The sequence below is a fragment of the Callorhinus ursinus genome, unplaced genomic scaffold (genome assembly GCF_003265705.2).
Source record: "Callorhinus ursinus isolate GAN/ISIS: 27379988/994484 unplaced genomic scaffold, GSC_fseal_2.0 scaffold3, whole genome shotgun sequence".
NCBI classification, from domain to species: domain Eukaryota; kingdom Metazoa; phylum Chordata; class Mammalia; order Carnivora; family Otariidae; genus Callorhinus; species Callorhinus ursinus.
This window is the reverse complement of record NW_027397065.1, coordinates 82,817,303-82,837,956: the sequence shown is the minus strand read 5'-3', so window position 1 is coordinate 82,837,956 and position 20,654 is coordinate 82,817,303. Positions and strand designations below refer to the sequence as shown.

Below are 20,654 nucleotides of genomic sequence, written 5' to 3'. Positions count from 1 at the left end.
CCTGAAGATACAGTTCATAGAGGTATAAGGGCACCCCTTAAGAATGCAGTTGCCACTGGGTGGCTCAGTCGGTTATGCCTGCGACTCTTGATTTGGGCTCAGGTCACCATCTCAGGGTCATGAGATCAAGCCCCACATCAGCTCCATGTGCTTGGGATTCTCTCTCTCCCCCTCTCCCTCTTCCCCTTCCTGACTCCCACTCACATGTGTGTGTTCTCTCTCTCTCTCAGAAAAAAATTACCAAAAAAAGAAGAAAAAGAATGCAGTTCCCAGGAATTTCTCACATTCACGTTATTCCATGCTCTGTCTCAAGCTGCTTATCAAAGTTACCATTTCAGTGTTTCTTCAGTTATGGATTCAACAGTTTCTCTTCCAGGCAAACAGATCTCATGATATCTCCCTGTGTGAGCCTGTCTCTCCAGAGTAACAGGTGGTGGTTTCTCCCAAACTGAGTTTTCTGATGGGTCCAAGATAAGTCATTGCTTTCGCATTTGCCCAGCCTTTGCTTACTGTAATGACAGGAGTGAGGACTTGCAAGCTGTTTACAGCTGGAGCTGAAATAGGAAATCTAAAGATTAATATTATTAGCCTAGCTATGCCAATGCATTATCCCATTCCAGACTGTATAGAACAATGGGCATGACATTAGGGGATGAATATATTTTAACTATAGCCATAATGTGCAAAACCATGCATATAAAACCTGCCTCAAGGGGTATAATGTAAGGATAGGAATAAAGTATCTGGATCTTGCTTCCGATGGAAGTGGTCTAGACACGGGCACCTGGGTGGCTCAGTCGGTTGAGCGTCTGCCTTCAGCCCGGGTCATGATCCCAGGGTCCTGGGATCCAGCCCCGTGTTGGGCTCCCTGCTCAGCTGGGAGCCTGCTTCTCCCTCTCCCTCTACCCCTCCCCTGACTCATACTCTCTCTCTCAAATAAATAAATAAATAAATAAATAAATAAATAAATAATCTTTAAAAAAAAAAAGTGATCTAGACAAAGAACAAAAATCAAGAATGAAGCCAAATAGCAGAGGATTAAAACCAAAGAGGTGACAATTAAAAAGTGTGAGACTGGATGTCAAGATGTGAGGAATCACAGACTTGAAGCCCAGAGTTCACAGACATTTTTTTTCCTGAGTGTTTTTATAGGTGTGGGACATACATGGAAAATGTCATAATAGAGGAAAGACCAGCTCCTCTGGGGTGACTTCTGTCACACAAGACTTATGAAGCTCATTCTTATTTTTTTCAAATATTTGCTAAGAGTGCAGTGTATTCAGTACAAACCAAAAGTACGTTTGATTGTACACCTTATCACTGAAGTCTGAATTCTCATCTGGTCAAAAGTGCCTAGAGTCCTAAATATAAAAGCAAAGAAAATTTTCATTCTCCAGGTATAAGGAAGTCAGTTCTCAAAAGTTGTCATATGTAAATCATGTGCCATATTATGAAGCAAAGTTTAATGTGCTGTCAGATTTAAATTTGGGTGAGGGGAAGTTCTTGGCTGGGGCTTTTAATTTAGACAGCTTTTGAGAAATCAGTGTCACCTGGAAGTATTTTATTGACAATTTAATGATTGAGTTTTCTTCTGCTAAGGGCAGGAATTTAAGGTGAAAGCAATGTCACTAATATTAAAAACAACTTTATCATCCAGAAAGGCAAGTTATTTCAAATCTGAGTCTCTTTGGAAACCTTTGAAAAAATCGTTTTGATTCTGGAGCATAAAATCTGGTTTTATGCCAGGTTTTGCCAAAGATTGCCAGCTCTGTTGATCTAGAAATTACATTGTGTAATTGTGGTTTCATAAGAAATCATGTTCCCAAGTATCCTTCTTTAATGTTCCATCATGAGGTGCTCCCTGTGTTCAATTTTTTGTTTCGGTTATACTAATAGCGAATATACCCAAAGTATGACATCAATATGAATTAGACTCAATTTATCACAGCAATTAGGAATAGTAACATCACATTTAAATTTACCTAGAACAATCTGGCAGTTCTATGTCTGCATTAAAAATCCAGTAACTAAACTTGATCCCCATATCCCTCTCTAAGTTATCAAATGGGACAATTAATCTAATTTTCCTCTCCGAATAAGCTCAAAGCTGCGTTTATAAGGCAAAACTCATGAGCTCTGGCTTTGCTAGCAGTAGCCTCTACAGCTTATCGCAGTGATGTCTGTCCCGCTCGAATCTGCAGAAAAGCAAACAGACAAGTTGTGGTGACTCTGAAAAGCAAACAGAAGTAGGAAAAATTTAGAAGATGATCAACACGGGGAGGAAAGACTCACAAGGAGATGAGGGTCCCCTTTTATTTCTCCTTTGTATCTTTTTTTAAAAAGACTTTATTTCTTTATTTGAGAGGGAGAGAGAGCAAGAGCATGGAAGAGGAGCCGAGGGAGACAGAGAAGCAGACTCCCCACCGAGCAGGGAGCCTGACAGGGGGTTGGGGGGGGGCTTGATCCCACGGCCCCAGGATCTTCACCTGAGCCAAAGGCAGGCTCTTGACTGACTGAGCCACCCAGGCGCCCCTCTCCTTTGTGTCTTTTTTGTTCTCCTGACTTTGCCCCCAAGAATGGACTCCAGTTAGGGCACAGTAGAGCAGATGCGCTGCTGAAACCCTGGTTGAAACTTGCCTTCCTTCTGGCCACAGAAACCAGGGAAAGAAGCCACAGTGAACAGATAGATGAGGAGGGAATTTTGGAACAGAGAGAGCCAAAGAAGTAAATCCTGTATTTCTCATGTGAACAGACACAGTTCTCAACTTGACTTTTGAACTGTACGTAGGAAAGCAGACCCAGACCCAACCCTGCACCACAGACGCTGAATCCCTGAACTGAGTCATGACCTACATGCATGGGTCTCGGTCTAAAATCAGTCCCTTCGATCATTATAAACCATCCCTCTTTCTAACGATACTCTTTTCTTTTAAGTCCTATTTAACTAAATGCATACTGTTTTCATGTTTTGTCTTTTTTTATTCATTAACTTTCATATCTATTTTTATATTAAAATTGTACCTTCTTTAGGCGCCATGTAGTTGGTCTCTCTTTTTGAATCACTTATGTCAATAGGTGCCTTTTAAACAGAGTGCTTATAGTAGTAACCTTTAATACATTATGGAAAAGTTTGATTAAATCTTTTAATTTTACTATATTATGTTCTCTCTAAGTTTTATCCCATTGCTTTTCCTTCCTTCCTTATGTAGTCACTATTTTAATATTTTAATAGACTATCTTAAATCATCTACTACTAGTTTTTTGGCCAAAATTCTTTCTATTAGTTTTCAGTAATTGTTCCCGAGATTATAATGTACATATTTAACTTTTCCCAGCCTACTTAGAGTTAATACATTTTTTAAGATTTTATTTATTTATTTGACAGAGAGAGAGACAGTGAGAGCAGGAACACAAGCAGGGGGAGTGGGAGAAGGAGAAGCAGTCTTCCGCGGAGCAGGGAGCCCGATGCAGGGCTTGATCCCAGGACCCTGGGATCATGACCTGAGACGCAGGCAGACACTTAATGACTGAGCCACCCAGGCGCCCCAAGAGTTAATACTTTTAAATCTCACATCCGGTCACTCTCATAGACAGTTTGTATCTCTTGCACTTTTTCCTGGTGTGTGGACATACTTCCCTATTTCTGTGCATGCCTCGTAATAGTACTTTGTTTTTAATGGGAACCTAACATTTTAGGTGATGCTTTATGGCAACTCTGGGTACGGTACCCCTTCGTCCAGAGAGCTTTTTTTATTTTTTAGTGACTGGTTGGATTATCCCTGTGAAGAATATACTCCACCCTACATGTGAAGCCTTGGATGTTGCTCCTCAGGGAGGCACAATTTTGAACATCAGCACAGTTACCCTGGCGTGACAGTGGTACGCAGACTCGCTTCTTGACTCCACACAGCAGCTACACTCCACTAATGACCAGCTGATTGTTCTTTTGTTTTGAGCTAGGTCCTAAACTGCTAAGTCATCTAATCGTGACTTCTTTGAAGGAATAGAATCTGAGGTCTGTGTTTGATGGGTTTGGGCTCTAGAAGGGCTCCTCCCAATTCTCCTGTTCCCCTAACCCTTCTTACTGAATTTTCATAGATTTCCTTGAGTAGGTGTTTCTTCGTTGTTCTTCACCCTTAGCTTCTAAAATCATATAATTCACCAGGAAGTAGATTGGTGGAGGTTCTTTTATCGCCAAAAATCTACCCTCAGGAATGTAACGTCTTTAATGTTCAAAAATCAATAGATGCATTTATGATATTAACAGAATCATAAAAAATATAATTTAATACCCATTCGTGATTTTTAAATGCTAAGCAAACTAGAATAATAAGAAATATGTACAAGCTGATAAAAAACATTCATCAAATTTCAACAACATAATATATAATGATAAAACATTAAAGTGTTTCCTTCTAATATATCTAAAAAAAAGGCATATATGCCAAATTTAACCATTTGTATACAGCATGTTACTGGTCATTCTAGCCATTATAATAAAATAAGAAATTAAAATAAAATCCATAATATTCATAATGAAATAAAACTTTTTCTATTTTGATACGTATTTTTACATAGAATACTCCAGAAATCAACAAATCAGTTCTAAAAGTAAGATATAAATTTAGCAAGGGTAAAAAATTGATATACAAAAGTCAATTGTGTTCTTATATAAGTACCAGATAATTGAAGAAAAATAAATTTTAAAAATTCCATTTGTAATATTGCTCAAAAATCTATGAGAGACCATGGAAAGAATCTAACATACCATATCCAAGATCTCTACACTGAAATTTGCAAAACAATACAAGGAGAAGTGACAGAAGACATGGATAATTAAGAGATATACTATGTTCATATCAGAAGAATCCATTTTTTTAAGATACCAATTATCCACAAATTAATCTATAAGTTAAACACAATCTAAATCAAATTCCAGCTGGATTTTTTTTTTCCTAAAAATTACAAGTCTTTCCTAAGCTTCAAAAGACATAAAGAGCTCTAGAGTAACCAAATGTATGGGCCGCTTGATTTTCAACAAGTGTCAACACCATTCAGGAAATGAATGTTGTTTCAACAATCCTGTATATTCAACTGTATATTCATATGGAAAACAGTAATCATCAAGCATTAACTCACACACACACACACACACACACACACACACACACACACACACGCAAGTCAGAATGAATCATACACCTAAATGTAAAACCTGAAAATTGAAAATTGTAAAAAACAGAAGTGAAAATATTTGAACATGGAAAGATTTCTTCACTAGAACCCCAGGTGTGCAAATCATAAGAGTAAAAATAGATAAATTGGACTTATCATAATTAAAATTCGAGAAATTAAAAGACAAACCTCAGAGAGCAACTTTCTTGAAATATAAAGACTCTTAAAACTCAGTAATAGTAATAAAAACAACCCGATATAGATGGTCAGAAAGATCTGAGCAGACATGTCACGTCAGAAGATGCATGAATTGCCAATAAATACACTGAAATGTTCTACATATTTCAGGTAAATGAAAATTAAAATCACAACTGAAAACCACCTTATATCCATTAAAATGGTTAAAATATAAAACATAGACAATACCTTGTGTTAACAAACATGTGTGGCAACTAGAAGCATCCTACACTGCTGTTAGAAATGTAAAATAATAATACATGGGGCACCTAGGTGGCTCAGTCAGTTAACTGTCAGACTCTTGATTTCAACTCAGATCATGGCCTCAGGGTCGTGGTGGAATAGAGCCCCACGTAGGGCTCCACACTCAGCAGGGAGTCTGCTTGAGATTCTCTCTAACCCTCTCCCTCAGCCCCTCTCCCCTGCTCGCTCTCTTTCTCAAATAAATAAATAAATCTTTAAAGAAAAAAGAAATGTAAAATAATACATTGAAAAATAGTTTGGCTTTAGAAAAATAAGAAATATATACAAGCTGATAAAAAACATTTATGAAAATTCTATGTTCTAAAAATTTTAAACATACATCTGCCATAAGTCCCTGCGATGTAGTTCCTGGGGACATACATAAGAGGAATGAAAGCATAGCCATGTAAAGATTTTTATGCAGATGTTCATAACTATTTGTAGAAACAAATAGAAATAACCAAATGATTCTGAACAGGAGAATAATGAATAAACAATTTGTGCTGTGTCCACACAATGGAATACTGGGGAGCAATAGAAAGGAATGACCTACTGCAATGTTCCACAGTACAGAGATCTCCGAGTAATTGCGCAGAGTGAAAGAAGTGAGACCGTACTGAGTACATACTGTGTAAATTCATTTAGAAAAATTTCTGGAAAATAAAATCTAATCTATAGCGAAAGAAAACAGATCAGTGGTTTCTTAGGAAGAACGATGGAAGGAAAGACAAAGTACAGATGGGGACAAGGAAACTGTTCGCGGTGAGCAAAATGTGCCTTATTTTGGCCATATTGATGGTTTTCCAGGATATCCATAGGTCAAAACTCAGCAAATAGTATACAATAAATAAGTGCAGTTTATTATACATCAATTATCACTCTATAAAGTGGTGGAAACAACATGTTTTCAAACATATTTTCATTGGCTATAATACGTAATTTTAATTCTAATGCATTTTCTGGCATCTAATTAGAATCCAAGTAGAAGATATGGCTTCAGAAGTGAATAGGATACAACGCTTTCTTTTTCCATCTATTAATCTGCAGGGTAAAATAGAATGGAACAAAAAGTTTAACAGATACAAATATACAAAAGGAAAAGCACCATGTTCTCGATCAAATTTGAATAGAATTTCAGCAGTAAAAGTAGCCTGTTAGCCTCAGGTGAGATTGGAGGATTTTTGTAGAGGGAAGTGTAAGAAATAGAACATTTTCTTTCCTTACTTGTGCTATTTTTTCTTCCTTCAATCACGTTTCTTTCCTTTATCTCTTCCTTTCTCCTCTACTCTTTTTTATTTTTTTCTTATCTTCTTTCTGATCTGCATTCTTTTCTTTTTCAATATTGTTTTTGTCTTGTATCTCATCTCTCTTTTTTTATTTCTATCCATACAAGGGCCTATTTTTCAAATTTTCATTATTTTCCATTTATTTCCTCTTTCCCCTTATTGCTCCTATCCTAAAATTTATCTTTAGTTTTTTACTTTTTACCTCACCATCTTAATTATATACTTTGGAAACATAATTAAAGCAATTAGTATACCACTATTTCTTGCATTTTTATGATATTTACAATTTTCAGAGCAATTACAAGGACCTTACTGTTATCATTATCATGTCACATATGGGGACAATGACACCTGCAGGAGTTCATTTTCATAATTTGCCATCACTAGAGCTGGTTGAGGTACCATTTACATCCAGGTGTTTTCAACCTTCATTTACTATACCTCATGGTTAGCGAATCCTCCTGCGTGATACTCTACCTGAAAACGATATTATAACATTGTGTCTAAACTACCTACTAGTTTAAAATCCTAGCAAGAGTCCCCCATTTGATTAGCTAGAGTGATATTTCTTTTGGTTGACATCAGAGGGAGGAAAAATTCTTATACATTTTTTAAAATAAATACTAGAAAGCACAGTTTGCATGATCAATGTCAGCATTACACTAATAAAGAGACAAGATAGGAATTTTTACTTGGTCATATTAAACACTTTGGAAAACATTATATATGTAAAACTCAGCGTTCCCAGATTAAGACTTTAAAATAAGTTTTTTTTTCTTTTCTTGAAGATTTATGAACAGAAATATAACAATACATCCCATGGGGATTTGTAAATAATATCAGAAACATGCTTTTTGTATATAATATAAGGCCATTTGGGTATGATTTTTTTTTATTCAGAAGATAAAGAGGGGAATGCATATTTTCAAAGTTTTTCACATAATAAATGCGTTTATGATAAAGGTGAAATACTGGCAAAAAAAATATTTAAGAGGTAAAATCAAGGTATGGCCTCAAATGTTCACAGTCATAACCTTAAAAACCGGTCTTCAATATATCTATTTTATTGATTGTTATACTTTTAATAATTTGACTCTGGCAACATACGGCAGTCTTTAAATTCTTATGTAAATATTCTATAAATATTACTTACCTACCTATAAGTAGATAGAAAAACTTGGTTGTCTAACTTTTAATTTAACTTAATAATATTTATGTGACCAAACAACTTTTATTCAAAAAATTATGAAAATATAAAAACTAAGCAAAGCCTCTATTAGCTTTGGTTCCAGGCTCTGGCCAGAAGAAGCAGCATATAAAAAATTTCTGTCACAGGCGTGAGACCCTAAAGATGAAGTAATTACAATAATGGTTGCAATCTTTAGCAATTATCACCTTAACATTTGAGATCTGGCACATGATTATGAAACACCAACAATCATTATTTGCAACCTCAATAAGTTAGTGGAAAAGCAACGTTTTCAAGTTTCCTTATAAATATTTATATGCTGCTGCTTTGACCAGATCAATCATTGATTTTTACATAAAATTTTCATTTTTACCTCATTTATAGCTCATTTATAGGAACGATGGCACGATATTATTTCATTCAGCTTAATTTTCATGTGTATATTCTCTGTGTTGATTGAATTCACTTTTCATGAAGTGCTACTTTTAGCTCAATATTGTTTTCTTTTCTGTGTCATTCATCTCTCTTTTGAGCCCCTCTCTATTTCTATAGTCACTATGAACTCAGCAATATATGTTTCTTTCTGTGAAGAAATGAGAACAGTGAAATAATTTAGTTCAGGTCACTTTTTTTGATATTCTGCATTAAAAGGCAATAATCTTAATTCTAATGAAGCATTTGTTGTGACCTATATTTAATTATGGCACACAGGGCATGACAGATAATTTAATAAACTCAAAACCATCGGCGTGCTGAGGAGAAGCATCCTGGAGGAACAGTGTGTAAGACTGAGGTTCAAACTATTACTCAATGGACAGAGTTTTGACAAAAGCTGCAGTTTCCTACTGGAATTCTTTTCCAAGCCTGAAACATGAACTTGAGAATGTAGGAGTCTATTAGTCTATTAACATAGACTCCCCTCAATTGACCAGGAGCAAAATGCAACCTCCAGGGAGGCAAGAGGGTAGGAGGGCCCAGACAAGACATAGGTGGATAGCCAAGTTCATGGACAGTGAGATGAAAGCACAGAAAATGGAGTAGACCAGGTCAGCCCATGGTCAGGTACACTAGCCTAACTCTAGCAGAACCTACATGAGTGGTGGTTGCTTCTATCAAGAGGCAGGAACTGATAATGACTGAAATGCATAATTATCTTGAAGCTCTAAAGACAGTTGGACAGAATGTAAATGTTTGAAGAATAACCAGATATAGTTTCCTACATAAAAAAAAGCAAGTTTCTGCCTTTATACTATGAACCCTATGAAAGGACTTTACCAAAATGAGTATAGTCTACAGGTCAACCAACACAACATCAGTATTTAATGTAAAACAGAGTGTTTGCTGTTGAGGTGATGATATGTGGGAATAAGATGGAAACAGGCTGTTGAGTTTTTAGACTTTTTTCTGGAATGACCTGTTTCTCCATAAACTTGTTTCTTTGTTTCTTTTTTTTTTTAAGAAATCTTAAGTGGGTGGGGGGTAGGTGAAATAGGTGAGGAGGATTTAGGAATGATGCGCATCAGGTGGTTAAAATAAAAACTTAAAAAAAAAAAGAAATGTGGCACGTGAGTGGCTTAGTTGGTTAGACATCTGATTCTTGATTTTGGCTCAGGTCATGATGACAGGGTTAGATCTCACATGAGATCTAACCCTGTGTCTGGCTCCATGCTCAGACTAGAGCCTGCTTGAGATTCTCTCTCTCTCTCTCTCTCTCTCTCCCCCTCTGCTCCTCCCCCTGCTCACTCTCAATAAATAAATAAGTAAAATCGCTAAAAAATAAATTTTAAATTATTTAAATTTTTAAATTACCTTTATAAAATATCAGTGTTAATTTAAAACATTGTCAAACATTATTGATTTGGACGGGCTTCCTTCTGTTTATTTGTTTATATTTATATAGCAACTAGGAGGTAATGTTGCCTCCATAATGGTCATTGTATGTACTGCAGTTAAGAAGCCCAAGCAAGGTAAGAAAGGGTCCATTCTTCTAAGATAATTATGATTAGTACCACCTATTATCTTGGAATAAGATAAATCAGTCAGGAAGACTAGAAAAGTAGTATTTTTTCAACTCCAAATGTAAGAAAATTTGAGCAAGGATATACATCTCCCATCTCCAGAACTAATACTCAGCTGTGGGGTCCACACCCACTCACACTATGGAGTAGGACTCAGGAGAACACTCCACTGTGTGGGCTTGCCACTAACTGCTTATAGCTTCAACTCCCACAGTTGCTCTTGTTCTTATCATCTTGTTCTCAAAGCATGTATCTAAATTTGATTTGGATGCTGACTTCCTGTCTCTTCAGTGCTGGCAATTGGTCACATTTCCTTTGTATATTGATGGATTCTTACATCTTCCTCAAATCTTCTTACTCTCTCTTCTAGTGTAATGTCCTCCTACTCTTGGGAAATGATCTGATAATAGCCATCTACGTCATATGTGGGTCATAGCCGTTTCACTGAGGGCCACTTCATCCTGGAATATTTATACTTGAATACATCTGCATAATCACAGAATACAAAGGTTTATTCTCTCTTAAGTTGAGTCATATATACTACTTGAGCAAGTCAGTCTGTAAGATAGGAAGTCTTTACTGGTGCATAAATAATAGGTGAATTTTAATATTGGAAAAAGTCATTGTGAAAATATTTGTTACCAGTATTATTTCAAAGATTCAAAGATTTTTAGGATTCTTAATTTCAAATATCCATTTTGGCTCAGAAACCAGTTAAATTAATTAAAAGTATAAACTATCTTTTAAAATTACACCAGATGTGCCAAGATTTATTTACTAAACTATGTTGATTTAGATCTGAAATGTTTGCTTGTATTCACATCAAATCATTGAAGATTTATAAACAGATTTTAATCAGGTTGTTTGAAACAAATCAGTAAGTCAGCAGATATTCACGTATTACTACCATGTACTAGTAAAAGCACAGAGATGATTTTTTTCTGAAATTTGGAGAGGGATACATCTCCACAAACACAAACAACTCTCCTGACCTCACCTACAGAAATCAGAAGTTCCTGGTGTTTGTATTATCGAGTTTTTGATGTATCGACATCATTTAAAATGTGATACAATGAAAATCATCACGTCCAAAGTGAATGTGGGCTTGTCATCTTCTATCTTACAATGCATTTTCAAATGGAGAAATGCTCACTATTCCTGGGGGGGGAAGCTAACTTTTTTTATTGTTTATTATATCTTTTAATAATTTATCGCCAAAGAAACCAAACTGTCAAAAATCACTGAGGCAGAACTGGCAGCTTGTCAGTTCTCACTGCTCAGTGAGAAAAGAGCAAACAGACACAATCCATCAGAGACCACACAGCTCTAGTTATCAATTATCATAATGCTTTATTTCAAAATATTTTCTAGAATCATCCAAATACACACTTACAGACTATAAGTTAAAAGAAGAAAAAAACTCTTCAACAGCTATTAATTTATTCTGTGAACATGTCATTCTGATGTCTGTAAGGAAGAGAGAACAGATCTAAAACCATGATTGCTTTCCCTTAGCCTCTCAGTAGAAAAGATACATGTTGTAAGCATTTAGAATAAAAGCTTTCTTCTGTAACTTTTAACAAAGTTTTACCTTTGTATTGTGTTTCCATATTGTTCTGTCTTAAGCTCTCCTTAAGAATTTCAGACAGACTCCAGATAGCTCTGACAATACTTACACTGAGAAGTAGACAAATCTTTACACTTCAATGACAACAATCTTTTTAACTGGTAAACACCAGTAACCGAAGTCTAACAACGTATTTCAATTTAAAGAGAAACAAATATCCCTTTCTCTCCAATCACAATTCTCCCCAAACATTACTGCTTTTACACTAAAATTAATAGCTGTCCTTCACAGGCAGAGCACTGACACAGGTGGTTTTGATTATTTAGATAAAAAGTACAAGCACATATAGAGTGGATGTAGTGAAGTTATGACATTCATTCTAATAATTATTTCCTAAATCGCCTATCAGAAAGCAGTCAATTATTAATGGATTTTTCACTATATTTACCTTATACATTATTTTACATAATGAGCTAGTTTTTTAAAAAATTCAACTCAATATACAACATTTTCTCAATCAATTGATAGCAACTCAACCTGAGATCTTAATAAATCAATGGAGACTGATGGTCATCAGTGCCTTATAGTCCATTTTCATGATGAATGGACATTAAAACCAAAATGAACAAGTGATTAGATGATTTTCCAAGATACATATGTGTGTTCACATATGTGTTTTCACACAGAATCCAGTTTCTTTCAATGGTATATTGGAAAATTCATTTAGTATCTTAATACAAATGCCCAGTAAAGTCTATAAACCCAATGGCTGCTTAAGGGAAGGCATAGTATAGATTATTTCTACTTTTTTTCTTTAGTCAAGGAATTTTACTCAAGGAAAATGTGAATTTATATATATATATATATAAAATTCACATGTTTATATATAATTATATATGAATATACATGTCTATATGAATATATATGTATATATAAAGAGCAAACAAGTTTTATGTATAATTATATAAATATGTATAAAATTATACAAATTATATATAATTATATATATAATTCACATGTTTATATAATTATATATAAATATACATGTATATATAAAGAAAGAGCAAACAAATTTTGTAAATATTTTGATAGCTAGTGGTAGGTCTTCAGGAAACAGGTTTTATTTGAGTGATATATACAAGATCATAATCATTAATGAATTTTAATGAGTCAAACAGTTTAATTCATTTTATTACACATTTCCAAAAGATTGTCACTACCATTTTATTGTGTGAGGATTTATTTTGGTTCAGATTATAGGCATTACTTTAAATAAATTACATTTTTTCAAAAGTTCAATGTGCTACAATGTATAGAATTGTTGAATCATTATAGTGTACGCCTGAAATGAATATAACACTATATGTTAATTATACTTTAATTAAAAAAGAAGCTCAATGTGCGGGGTATCTGGGTGGCTCAGTTGGTTAAGCATCTGCCTTTGGCTCTGGTCATGATCTCAAGGTCCTGGGATCGAGCCCCATGTCAGGCTCTCTGCTCAGCAGGGAGTTTGCTTCTCCCTCTGTGCTCTCCCTCTCTTTCTCTCTCTCTCCAATAAATAAATAAAATCTTAAAAAAAAAAAAGTTCAGTGGACCAAAACACAGGTCACTGACACCACCAAATGCTAGCAAGGATAGGGAACAACAAGAATTCACATTCATTTCTGGTGGGAATGCAAAATAGTAAAGCCACTTTGGAAGACAGTTTGGCAATTTCTTACAAAGGTAAACATACTCTTATTATACAACTCAGCAATTCAATATTTACCTAAAGGATTTGAAAACTTCTGTTCACACAAAAACTTGACCACAGATGTTTATTGTGGCTTTATTCATAATTGCTAAAATTTGGAAGTAACTAAGATGTCCTTTGGTAGATGAATGGGCAAATAACTATAGAACATCCAAGCAATGGAATATTCTTCAGCACTAAAAAGACATGAGCTAAGAAGCCATGAAAAAACATAGAATAAACTTAAAAGCATATTAATAAGTGAAAGAAGCCAATCTGAGAAAGCTACATAGTATATCATTTTAACTATATGACATTCTGGAAAAGGCCAAACTGGAGACAGTAAAAAGATCAATGGTTGCCAAAGGTTAGGTGGGGAAAGGTGAGGGAAAGATGAACAGGTGGAGCAGAGAAGATTTTTAGGGCAGGGAGGGAAACGACTCCGTAAGATGCTATAATGGTGAATATACGTTCTTTTTTTCATTCCTGGACCCAATTCCAATGAGGGGGTGGATTCCTTCCCATACAATATCAAGTTATTCTCAGACACCAGCAGGGTGTCTGGAAGTTCAACTCAATTCCCACACTACCTGGAGATAGCATTGGATTCCATGGGTCAGTCCAGTGAGATTGCTCTCCACCCCTCACTTTAGATGCCAGTGGCAAGCCCCAGGCTGTTTGTTACCAGTGCTTCTGACCAATTGGCTATAGATTGAAGGGTCTGACAACCTCCTCCTTAGGTTCTTTTAATTTACTAGAGCAGCTCACCGAATTCACTTACTTAGGGGCGCCTGGGTGGCTCAGTCGTTAAGCGTCTGCCTTCAGCTCAGGTCATGATCTCAGGGTCCTGGGATTGGCCCCCGATCAGGCTCCCTGCTCAATGGGGAGTCTGCTTCTCCATCTCCCTCTATCCCCACCCCCACCCCCACTCATATGCTCTCTCTCAAATAAATAAAATCTTAAAAAAAAAAGAATTCACTTAGTTATCTTTACCAGTTTAGTAAAAGGATATGATTAAGGATATGAATCAACAGCCAGATGAAGAGATACATAGGGCGAGGTACTATGGGGAAAGGGCTGGAGCTTCCATGTTCTTTCCAAGGCACCACTCCCCTCACACCTCCCATGTTCACCAATCTAGAAGCTCTCTGAACCCATTCCTGTTGGGTTTTTATGGAGGCTTTATTGCACTGTCGTAATCGATGAAGCCACTGGCCATTGACTGATTCAACCTCCAGCCCTTCTCCCCTCCACAGAGGTCTCAGGTAGGGGTGGGGGGCTGAAAGTTCCAAATCTCTAATCACATCGTTGGTCCTCCTGGAAACCAGCCCCTGCCCTTTGGTGGGGTACAAACATCACCGTTATTAATATAACAAAAGACACCTTCATCATTCTCAACACATAAGAATTTTCAAGGGTTCTGAGAGCTGCGAGCCAAGAGCTGTGAACAAAGACCAAACATATAGGAGGAATATATTTTGGTCGTCTGAATGAACAAATACATATTTCTTATATCACACATGTCATTACACATTTATCCAAACCCATGGAATGTACAATACCAAGAGTGAACCCTAGTGTAAACCATAGACTTTGGGTGACAGTGATGTGTTAATGTAGGTTCATCAATTGTAAAAAAAAATGTACCACTCCAGTGGAAAATGTTGATAATGGGAGAGGCTATGCATGGGTAGGGGCAGGTGGTAGATGGGAAAGCTCTATTTTCTGTTCAATTTTGCTATAAATCTGAAATTTCTATAAAAAATAACTATTTTTTTAAAGTTCAAGTTATAGTAGTTCATAATATTTATTTCAGGGTGCATATTATTTAACATGTTAAATATTATAATTATTTCAGTAGAGAATTATATATGAAAAAAATTTGCCTTTTAAATATACTAACAATGGTATTTTTTTATTTATATATCTGCTTATAACTGACTTCTGTATCTGAAATTATTTCCCATCCATGCCGATCTTTTTAACTGGAAATCTCACATACATAGGCCAATGAATTATTTATTACATTTCATCTGCTTTGAAATTAGAGTTTTCTTACTCTACCAAACTAACTGCTTTATCATTCCCAGGGATTATGGCTGGCACCTCCACTGTCCCACCATACAGATTCCCATAGTAAAATCATCTTATTATTCCCCTTCCCCTAAAATCTTTTATCAACTCACCCAAAAGATTATTTTTAATTTTTTTTAGTTCACCCTTCTCTTTTATTCTTAATACCAAAAATTATTCAAAATCAAAGCCATTTTGGATGGGGTCAAGGCAAACTCATGTGGTATAAACTCCACAGATTTTAAGGAAACAAGAGGATTAATAATTTTTCAATACTGAGGAAATACATAACTATAAAAAGTAAGATTTGAGAAGAATTTAGATGGAGAAAGGAAAGGACAACATAAATTAGGGGAAATGTACTTTTCTCATTCTCTTAGAGACAACACAGATGGCTATAAACATCCATTCAGAAACTAAAGCCCAGGAGAAAAATTAGCCTGAACATTTTGACTGGAGTGCAATGGTTCACCAGTGACATTGCACTATCACTCTTGGTCTTAATGCATTTTTCCACCATTCTTTGTCAAGAATTCATTATCTGCTGCTAGCATTATCCAACTCCATGCAGAAAAATAGACAAAATGTCAACAGTATCTGCAATAGCTCCCCAAATCACCACATACTTTTCTATGCCATGGAATTGGTCTGATTCATGAAAAATGTGAGTGCAAAATTTAATGAAACACCTGAAGAATGAGAAGCCATATTTTCTTCTAAAGCAAATTGGCTATAGCTCAAGACATTCCAAGGTTTTAATATTAGTGAATGTACTTTGTAGTTTCAAAATGTTTCTAAAACTCTCAGAAAGCAGTAAGGTTAAGAGCATTATTCTATGAATAAATCTTTGTTGGAGACAACAGAATGATGTTTTCAAAATAAGCTTTCTACAGTAAATGAGAAACATGACTTTTACTCACCAGTGAAATGGTAACAATGTATCCATCCTTGAAAACTGACTCCACATTAAAAAAACCCTTTTAGAAAATCATAAGAATCAAAAAAATTTTAGTAATGACTAGGAAAAGTGTAATCATTTTTATTGTTTACTTTTAACTGTATTAATATAAAAATACTTCACCACACTCACGATGTTTAATAAAAAATGAGAATTATTTCTCTGACAATCATTGAGGTGACCAACCAAGATGTATTAGAAATAGCATGGTCAGAAAAGCATCAGAATAAATCTGGTATCATGGAAGACCCTTCTGTCTTGGCAAAAGAATACTAGAGTTTGTGTTCTCCATTAATTCCTTTTTCACCTTAGTCAATTTATGAAATCCATCTATACAATTGCATAAAATTATCTACAAATATGATAAAAATAAAACCTTCATCCCTAGAATATTCTATTGCAGAAGTAAGAGAGATTATACATGGGAATGCTAGATAAACTGCGACAAGCTTATGCAGAATTTAGTTACAATAAGTCTGCTTCTAACACTAATTATTCTGTTGATATGTGGCAGTCATTAAATTTCTTTTTCATAGTGAAACATAGCATACAAGAAAATGTATATCAGATAGATGTATATATTAAAGGATGATAAAAATTTTCAAAACATGTTACCTATACTTTTGACATCTCCTTTGCCCTTCCTAATAACAATTCTTCACACACTCCAAAATCCAAAAATGCAGCACTTTTCTATAATTTTTAATCATCGTCCTCTTGTTTGTCTTTATAGATTTATTATACTATATGTATCCCTAAATATATATGTTTCAGGTTGGCTTGTTTACAGAGTTCAGGGACTCAAAGTGGCTGGCTTGGGCTTCCTTACAACATAGCAGTGGGATTTCAGAAAGGAACATTCCAAAAGAAAAATCCCTAACGTGTAAGCATTTATCAAGCTTTGTTTGCATCATGGTTGCAAATGTTCTATTGGCCAAGCCCAGAGTCAGCACAGGAGGGCACATTACAAGGTTACAGATTCTAGGAAATAAGATTAACCGGGGTCAAAAAGGTAATAGTCTACCACAGAGGTCTAAGCAGATAGGTTGATGGTACCACAGAAATAGTTATCCAGATTTTGTCTGCCACATGTCAAACTGGAATTTAATATCAAATCTTTATAACTTAGTTGCTAAGAAAATAGGAAGAACTCCAGTCTTCGATGGATAGGACAAACTGAGAAATAGAATCTAAAATCTGAGCAACACTAACAAAATTGATTCATAATCATTAGAGTCTTGAACTAAAGCTTCTTACATTTCTCCAAACACCCTCCAAGAAAAAGTAGAGTTAAAAGTATATTTGAAAAAGAGATTTTAGGGGCGCCTGGGTGGCTCAGTCGTTAAGCTTCTGCCTTCAGCTCAGGTCATGATCCCAGGGTCCTGGGATCGAGCCCCGCATCGGGCTCCCTGCTCCGCGGAAAGCCTGCTTCTCCCTCTCCCTCTCCCCCTGCTTGTGCTCCCTCTCTCGCTATCTCTCTCTCTCTCTCAAATAAATAAATAAAAATCTTAAAAAAAAAAGAAAAAAGAGATTTAATTATTCAATTATGCTACTTGCCCCGTGGAGAAAAAGGAATACAAGGTTAGGAACCAGCAAGTTCCATGTTTTACTTCTTAGTTGTGGTCTAAGTTAAAAAGGTAACTTATATGCTCTCTAAATAGAAGTATACCTAGTAGCATGGAAATTCCTGGTGACTATTCTGAAGAAACACTTGAAATTTTGGATTTTGTTTGCAATCGTTTCCTTCCTTTGGAATCAGCAGTAATGACATACTCACCCCCAATATCAGGGCTGTTTTCAAATAATAAACTTATATTGACAATAACTCTAATGCATAATGAGAAGAACTGAAGTGTTGTCTCTGGAAACAAAGAAACTGGGTGAGTACCCATGGCAACAGTGGAATGACCATGAAATCAAGGGCTAAGTGACCAGCTGTTGGATCCAGAACATTTAGCACTAGTCAAACCAAAGTCAGCCGCTGGAGTAATCTGTGAAGTGAAGAGATAGAATTCAATGACAGGCTTTGAAAATGTGGTCCACAAACAAGTAGAAATTATTGCATTTGTGTTTAGGTATTGCAGAAAGGGCAATGTTCAGCTCAGTAATTTTTGCAACAATGGACAGCCAAACTATCTTAATGAGCATCTTCAAAAATGAAATATAAAAGACAGAAAAGATGTATTGTCTGACAAATAAGTATGGCTTAAATGTAAATTCCTTGCTGACTGTAGACTCAGTTATGTTCATCATTGAACATTCATCCCTTGGATAGATTTACTGAACCACATTTTGTCACATTTCATACCAAAAATTATATAAGTTATTTAGATCACTTTCTGGGAGAACACTGTTTCCTAAACTCTGGCTTTAAATATATTACATATATATAATTTAAATTTTATAAATTATAAAAGGCAACTCACCTTACCTACCTATTATGACTTTCTTATTTTAAAATGAAAGATTGGTCACCCCAAAAACCCAGAAAATAATGTCTGGCTCTAATATTTTTTTGGCTTCTGTTATTGATCAGTCACTAGATAAACTGTAACTTAGAGCTTAGAGTGGCATAAAGCACTAACTTCAAACAATGAATTAGTTATTTGGAGGTCTAAAATAAATACATACAAATGTAAATGATAGTATATACTAACAAAATCTAGCCATAATATTAAAAACAAACATTCAGAGCAAGTCCCTCAAGAAATGAGAGGAAGTAAGAAATATCCTTAACTAAGCATGTTTAAACATTTTTCAAAAAGCAGGTAAAAGTGAGGTGCGGGAGAAATAGTTGAGCACACATCAGGAGGAGGAGCTCAAGTGAGCATGGGTGTGAAAGGAGATATTTAACTGTTGGCTTAAAATGAGCTGTTTTGAGATCATCTGCAAGTCTCCATACATAGTTTGCCAAATGGTCAAATATTCAGTCCAGATGTGTGCATGCTCTTTATGTCAGTTACTCTTTTTCTCTGGTCCAGTCTCACCGTAGGAAAAAGCCTAGACTGGCACTTCATATTAAAAGAGATAGAAGAGATAGCAATATACCGTGTCTCACACAGTAAATTTTTTTTCTATTTGACCATTTTTCTACTTAGTATATGTCTCATTTTTTTTTTGTCAAAAATAATCCCTGCTAAAAACAGAAGTAAACTGATCACACCTCCAATCATGCAAATGGGTCTGAAGTGGTTAATCTGTATACGTAATGCCTCATGCCAAAACTCACTGGCTACATAAGAATCACCTCAAATTAAATAATTTGGACAATCAAAGAATGGTTTGCTTTCTTATATAACCAAAGTACAAAATATAGGATAACTCAAGGTGAGAAAAGAGTATATATTCTCTTATCTAAGTCACTGTAGAAAGAAGACATGCAAGTAACTTTTAACGTGCGTGTGGGGTGTGTGTGTGTGTGTGTGTGTGTGTGTGTGTGTGTGTGTGTGTGTGTCTAACCCAAAGCAGATACTCCTGGAGCCCTTCTTAATCCTCTTAGCCCACCTTGGCAATGGTGGCCCACCTGCAGCTGTGGAGGGCAATCTTGTGTGAGATCAGTCTCACTGCAAAGGTCCCATCTCAACCACAAGTGTGATTCTACACTTCTTGACCTCAAGGACTTTGCCAAGGCTTTGAAAATCTTTGTTATAATCCTCAAACATAGTCGTATTAGAAATGTAAATATATATACATATGCAAGTAGCATTTCACTGTTTTGACATTGTAGAAAAACTCCAATTGGTCACATCAATTTATTATTTTATTTAAAATATCTTATCTCAATCATTATTTTTTTAAAGATTCACCTATCTATCCCAGAGAGAGAGAGAGAGAGAGAGAGAATTCAGAGAGGGACAGATGGGGAGAGGGGGAGAGAGTTTCAACAGACTCCCCGCTGAGTGTGGAGTCTGCCATGGGGCTCAATCTCAACGACCCTGAGATCACGACCATATCCAAAACCAAAAGTTCGATGCTCAGGAGCCCCTGTCTCAATTATTTTTTATAATATGAAATGTACTTACTTCCTGAATATATTTTTTTGCCAATTTTATAATGATTAGCAACGTATCAGTTTGGCACAGTAGCCAAACTCAAAATTTGTTGCTGTCTACACTTTATTTTCTTTTTTTAGATCAGTATTAAGTATCTGTTCAACATTTTTAAATTGTATATTTT

At 35.5% G+C, this 20,654-nt stretch overlaps 1 long non-coding RNA gene across 1 annotated transcript; it reads right to left on the bottom strand.

Annotated features, from left to right (window-relative positions):
* Positions 1-1,999: 1,999 nt before the first annotated feature.
* LOC141371527 (uncharacterized) lies at positions 2,000-11,799 on the bottom strand. Its single transcript, XR_012376542.1, has 3 exons — positions 11,740-11,799; positions 8,504-8,713; positions 2,000-2,229 (listed from the first exon to the last, which is right to left on the bottom strand). It is a non-coding gene; the product is annotated as an uncharacterized lncRNA (long non-coding RNA).
* Positions 11,800-20,654: the final 8,855 nt, after the last annotated feature.